The sequence below is a fragment of the Nomascus leucogenys genome, chromosome 4 (genome assembly GCF_006542625.1).
Source record: "Nomascus leucogenys isolate Asia chromosome 4, Asia_NLE_v1, whole genome shotgun sequence".
NCBI lineage: Eukaryota > Metazoa > Chordata > Mammalia > Primates > Hylobatidae > Nomascus > Nomascus leucogenys.
In genome coordinates, this window is record NC_044384.1 from 92,085,838 (window position 1) to 92,093,087 (window position 7,250).

Sequence of the window (7,250 nt, forward strand, 5' to 3'; positions counted from 1 at the left end):
GCTGCCTCCCTCTTATAACCACCTTGTGTTGGCGTTTAGGGTGTTCAGATAGTCCAGGACCGGACTGCCATCTCAAAGCCCTTCGCCTCCTCACACCTGCACAGACCCTTCTTCCTCATTAGGTCACATTCAGGGATGAGGACCAGACACCTCTGGGCCCATTATTCCACCTGCTGGCTCCTCTTCACAGCACAGCTCCAAAGACGAGAGCTTCTGCTTTGGGCTCTGCTCCTCTCCTGCCTCCTCTGAACCACATCCACGGGACTGTCCCACCTCCCCAAAGCAGCTCTCTTCAAGGCCTCTGGTGGCCTCTACATGGCCAAACCCAAGAGTCCTTTCTTGGCTCTGTTTTTTCCCAGACAGGGCAGTGCCTGATGCAGGCAGACACAGGTTACCCAAACCACACTGCTCCCTGGGCCCCTGGCTCTGACTGCCCGGCTGCTGGCTCAGCCCCTTTCTTTCCTTTCGGTCCCACCCCATTTTCAGAGCTGGCCTCCACACCTTCCATGTCTGGGTGGTCCCTGCCCTGCCCTCCGGGCCTACTGCCCAGCTCCCCACGTCTCCTGAGGCCTCCTGGGACTCCGGAAACCGCTCATCCCTAGCCCACCAGCCCTGCCCTCACCCCCACAGCCCCTCCTTGCGCAGCCAGGCTTTCTGTTCAAAGGCCCACATCCTGGGACCACATTTTTTTTAGATCAAGCATTTGGATTTTCAAAATTAATTTTATTGTGTTTTATTACAATTGGTTTTAGTTGTGGGATCGAGGAAAATGTACACAGCTCCAAGCAGATATTTGGCAATAGGGTGTTCCACATGTGGATCTGACCTGGCATTTTAGGGTTTGTGGTCTACAGGTCTCTGTTGTAATGACTCAGTTCCACCATTGGAAGCAACCTTAGGCCATACATAAAAATGAAGGGGGCAGAGTGTCAATAAAACTTTATTAACAGAAGCAGATGACGGCCCGGTGCCCAATGCCAGTCTGGTGTGCACGAAGCAGCAGAATCAAATGCCTGGCACTGGGTGGAGCCTGAAGGAGGTGTGTGGGAGGGTGGCGCTCTGGTATAAGCTCTACCAGCAAACCTCAGACAGAAGAGTTTCAAAGACGCTAGGGGATTTTCTCACAGCTAGACAAGATAAATGCCTTTCCTACTTGCTTAAACAATGACGAACTTTTCTAACTGCACCAAATCGAGTAACCTGATCACTGCCACCACGATAGTCTAAAAATAGATAGGAAAATATGGATTCCTCTTATTTGTTGTGGCAAAATAGACATACTGTGAATTCGATCATCTTCACCGTGTTTAAGTGCACAGTTCTGTGGCACTATATACATTCACGACGTTGTGCAGATGTCACCGGCATCCATCTCCAGAACTTTCTCACCGTCCCACATTGAAACCCCACCCCTATCGAACACGGACTCCACATTCCCTCTCCCAGCCCTGGTACCCCTGGCACTTTCTGTCTCTATGACTTTGACCATTCTAGAAAGCTTGTGTGAGTGGAATCATGGCGTTTGTCCTTTGGTGACTGGTTTCTTTCTTTTTTATTTGTATTTATTTATTTTGAGACAGAGTCTCTCTCTGAAGCCCAGGCTAGAGTGCAGAGGTGCAATCTTGGCTCACTGCAACCTCCACCTCCTGGGTTCAAGCAATTCTCCTGCCTCAGCCTCCCGAGTAGCTGAGACTACAGGTGCCCACCACCACGCCCAGCTAATTTTTGTATTTTTAGTAGACACAAGGTTTCACCATGTTGGCCTGGATGGTCTTGAACTCCTGACCTCAGATGATCCACTCGCCTCAGCCTCCCAAAGTGTTGGGATGACAGGCGTGAGCCACCGCGCCTGGCCGGTGACTGGCTTCTTTCACTGAGTGTAGTCTTCAAGGCTCCTTCACGTTGTCGCATGTGCCAGAATTTCCCTCTGTGTTATCCCGTTCTCGCACTGCTATAAAGAAATACCTGAGACTGGGTAATTTAGAAAGAAGGGGTTTAATTGGCTCATAGTTCTGCAGGCTGTACGGGAACATGGCGCCAGGCATCTGCTAGACTTCTGCGGAGGCCTCAGGAAGATGAGAAGTTGACGGGGGAGCTGGTGTCTCACATGGCGGAATCAGAGAGACACAGCAGGGGAGGTGCCACACACTTTTAAACAACCAGATCTGGGGAGAAGTCACTCAGTATCGCAAGGACAGCACCAAGAGGATGGTGCTAAGCCATTCATGAGAAATCTACCCCCATGATCAAATCACCTCCCACCAGACCCCACCTCCAACACTGGGGGTTACAATTCAACATGAGATTTGGGTGGGGACACAGATCCAAACCATATCCCCTTCCTTTTTATGGCTGAGTCATGTTCCATTGTATGGATGGACCCCATTTGCTTAATCCTGTCATCAGATGGTAGACATTTGGGCTGTTGGCCCTTTTTGGCCATAGAAGATGGAATGCTATGAGTGTTCATGCACACATTTGCGTGTGGACTTAGGTTTTCATTTCCTGTAGGGACATTCCCAGGAGCGGGCTTGCTGGGTGGAATGGCAACCACAGGTTTACATGTGTGAGGAGCTCACAGCCCCACAGCGTTGGCACCACGGCCCATCCCCAGTAGCACAGGCAGCTCCAACTCCCCCATGCCCAGCACTTGCCGTGGCCTGGCTTTGGGATGGCAGCTGTCCTAGTGGTTCTGACGTGCATTCCTCGGTAAGTAGCTAGCCCCGTGGCTCTTGTATGTGCGCTGGCTGCTTGTCTCTGTTCAAGGAGAACACAGCACCTCTGGAAAGGTACTGCAGGGCTTGTCCCTACCTCCTTTTGTCCTTGCTCAGGTGTCACCTTCTCTGTGAGGCCTTTCCTGACCCTCCCCCTGGCCTGCCACCCTGCCCCTGGCGTTCCTCATCCGCCACTGCCGGCCACTGCAGTGCCCGTGGGCCTTGGCGTGGAAGTGAAGGAGGAGAGGCCACCTGTGCCGGAGACACCACTCAGGTCTGTTCAATGAGTAAATGAGGCTAAGGGCATTCCCTGTCCACCTGCTGAGTCTCTTGGCATGAGGACTGTCCCAGGGAAAGTCTCAGGATGCCTGGCTTGGGGGGCACACCTGGACCCCTGGCTTGTGGGTTCCCAGAGCTGGTGCAGAGTCCGGCTCTCCCTGTCACACACAGGGCCCTGCTGAGCCCTGATCCGTGCACTGCATGGGTGGCTGGGCCCAGGCAGGAGGAGGCTGGACCTTGCCACAGCTGTGTCTCTCATTGCAGTCCCTGGAGACCCGAAGTCTCTGCATAGCTTCCACCAGTCTCTCAAATCCTGGCTTCTTTGTGGTGAGCACAGGGTGTGGGGCGTCCTGCTCCTAGGCCACAGGAACTCAAGAAGCAACTGGAGCCTGGGCCACTGTGGGTGGGGGGCTGCCAGGTCCTTCCTTGACAGTGGCTTCTGCCCCCCAGCCCTTGGATGCCACCCCAGATGGTCACTCCTAAGTCTTGGCCACAACACTTACCCTTCAGGTGCCCCAAACCCAGGCATCGTCTCTCCCATGCCCTGGATTCCTGGTCTTGGGATGGACTAGCATCCACCCTGGCTTCAAAACGCCCTCCAGATGGCCAGCCTCAAGCCCTTCTGTCACCCAGCAGCCACACACCCCGCCCTGCCGCACTGACCACGCCTGGGGGCTGGATCTCATCATCCTTGGGTCTCTAGGCCTCCCCACCTCACTGCCACCCCCGGTCCCGTCTGGCCACCCTGTCATTGCCTGAACCCTTCATGAGATTTCTAGAGCCCCTTGATGAAATTACATGGACTGCCCCGGACCAGAGGCGCAGAGGCCGGCACAGCTGTCCGCTCCGCCCACCGCCTGGTCTAGGCCAGGCCCCTCCTGGTGTCGTGACAGGGCCTTCCTGTTCCCAGTTCCTTCTTGCCCATGGCCCACAGAAGCTTCTATCGCAATGCATCTGGGGTGCAGGCTGCTCAGCTTCCCCTGCCAGGCCTTGAAGACGCGGCTCACTCGTTCAGCTGTGTCCTCGAGACCCTGACGCCCTCCTGGAACGTTCTCTGAATGGAAAGGCTCCAGGTGGTCACGGTGGGAGCACCTCTGACTGGCAGGCCATGTGCCAGTCCTCCCCAAGGCCAAGGCAGGCTTGCCTCCTCCCGGGCTCCTGATCAATGTGGTTCCGAGGTCTGTTCTTTCTCTTCTGGGTGTGTGTGATTTGAGTCTGCGTGTATGTGAGTGTGTGTGTGTGTGATCTGTGTGAGTGTGTGTGCATGGGTGTGATGTGTGTGAGTATATGTGTGATGTGTGTGGGGGTGTGATGTGTGTGTGTGTGCGCATGGGTGTGATGTGTGTGAGTATATGTGTGTGTGATGTGTGTGGGGGTGTGATATGTGTGTGTGCATGCATGGGTGTGATGTGTGTGGGGGTGTGATGAGTGTGTGTGCATGGGTGTGATGTGTGTGAGTATATGTGTGAGTGTGTGTGTGATCTGTGTGAGTGTGTGTGTGCATGGGTGTGTTGGGTGTGAGTATATGTGTGTGCGATGTGTGGGGGGTGTGATATTTGTGTGCCTGCATGCATGGGTGTGATGTGTGTGATGTGTGTGGGTGTGATGTGTGTGTGTGTGCGTGCACGGGTGTGTTGGGTGGTAAGGTACAGGCTCATGCAGTATCTGCACTCCGCCTCCTGCTCAGTCTGGTGGACGCTTTCCTACCACTGTGTGCGCTTTCTGAGCAGTGCCGAATGAGGAGGCAGTGGCCCCTGCTTTGTGTTCTTCTGGGGGTGCCCACCTCTCCAGCCTCCCCTCCTCAGGTCAGGCCTCTCCTGGGCTACAGGCTCACTTGTGCATTTTCTTGGTGCACCCTGGGATGGACTCATTCTCGCCTTGCCTGTTGCTGAAACACTGGCCTCCTCCCAGTTCCCACCCTGGTGTATGTTGGGATGGGATGACCCTCCCAGGAAGGTGCAGCAGGCTGCTGGGCAGTGTGTTCAACCCTCTCGATTCTCTCACCATCCCTGAGTGTGCCTGCCTGGGGCCATCAAACAAATGATAAAGTAAAGCCTGAAAGAATCAACCTGCTTCCAAGTAACTGAACTGAAGCCCAGGACAAAGTCCAAAAAAATTTTATAAGAGTACAAAATGCTGAACACCCAAAAAGGTACAATTCACAATGCGCAGCAACCAATCAAAGATGACTAAGCACACAAAAAGGCACGAAAATATGCCCCACAATGAGGAAAATCTGTCAGCTGAAACTGATGCACACGGACACAAAATTATCAGAAAAAAACATTGAAACAGCTTCCTAACTGTGTTCCCCAGCTGCAAAAAGTTAAAGACATGAAATATAGTTTAAAAGACTCAAATACAACTTCTAAAGATAAAAACTACAATGCCTGAGATGAAAAAATACACTGGATGAGATTAACAGCAAAAGAAAAGAATACTGAATTTGAAGACATAGAAATGGAAACCATTCAAAATAAAATACATAGAGACAAAAGAAACTTTTTTAACTGCATTGATGAGTTCTGGTATAACTTCAGGTGGCCCAATATATAGATAATTGGCTTCACTGAAGGAGAGATGTGTGTATGTTTGGGGCAGGAGGGAGAAAGAAAAATGTTTGAAGAAATAATGACTGAAACATTTCCAAACTTAATGAAAACTATAAACCTATAGGTCCAAGAAACTCAATGACTCCCTAGGGCAAGAAACAGGACTAAAACCAGGCCAAGGTACATCATAATCAAATTGTTCAAACTAGTGATAAAATGAGAATCTTAAAAGCAACTAGAGGCAAAAGGAACATGTTATGTGCAGAGGAACGGATGGGAGCAGATTTCCCGCAAGACGCAATGCAAGAAGACAGGAAAGCAAGACCTTTAAATTGCTGAAACAAAAAGAACCCATCAGCATCAGATACTATGCCTGGGTAAAACATCCTTCACAAACGAAATTTAAATAAAAACATTTTAGAGATACAAAAGCTGAAGCTCCATCGCCGGCAGAACCGTGCTGTGAACAATGTTCAAGAAATTCACTCAGGCTGAAAGGGCGTGAAATCAGACAGAAATCTGCATTCTACTGGAAATGGTAACTACCTGGGTAAACATGTGAGATTTTAAAATCATTTAAATTTCTTTGGAGATGCACATCAAAACCACAAGGAGGCCAGGCCCGGTGGCTCACGCCTATAATCCCAGCACTTTGGGAGGCTGAGGTGGGCAGATCACTTGAGGTCAGTAGTTTGAGTCCGGCCTAACCAATGTGGTGAAACCCCGTCTCTGCTAAAACTACAAAAATTAGCCAGGTATGGTGGCGCGTGCCTGTAATCTCAGCTACTCAGGAGGCTGAGGCAGGAGAATTGCTTGAACCCGGGAATCAGAGCTTGCAGTGAGCCAAGATCGCATCACTGCACTCCAGCCTGGGCAACAGAGCGAGACTCTGTCTCAAAAAACAAAACAAAACAAAACAAAACAACCCACAAGGCTATACCATCTCACACCAGTCAGAATGCCTATTACTAAAAAGTCAAAAAAAAACAGATGCTGGGGAGGTTGTGGAAAAGAAAGAACGCTTTTATCCTGTTGGTGGAAGTGTAAATTAGTTCAGCCATTGTGGAAGACAATATGGTGATTCCTCAAACACCTAGAGAGAGAACTACCATTCAACCCAGCAATCTTTTTAATGAGTATATACCCAGAGGAATATAAGTCACTCTATTATAAAGACACATGCACGCCATTGCAGCACTATTCAATAGCGAAGACATGGAATCAACCTAAATGCCCATCAATGATAGACAGGATAGGCTGGGCACGGTGGCTCATGCCTATAATCGCAGCAGTTTGGGAGGCCGAGGTGGGTGGATCACGTGAAGTCAGGACTTCAAGACCAGCCTGACCAGCATAGTGAAACCCCGTCTCTACTAAAAATACAAAATTAGCCGGGCGTGGTGGTGCGCACCTGTAGCCCCAGCTACTTGGGAGGCTGAGGCAAGAGAATTGCATGAACCTGGGAGGCAGAAGCTGCAGTGAGCCAAGATTGCACCATTGCACTCCAGCCTAGGCAACAAGAAGTAAACTCCATCTCAAAAAAAAAAAAAAAAGATAGACTAGATAAAGAAAATGTGGTATATATACACCATGGAATACTCTTTAGCCATAAAAAGGAATGAGGTCATGTCCTTTGCAGAGACATGAATGGAATTGGAGGCCATTATCCTTCCCAAACTAACGCAGGAACAGAAATCCAAATACT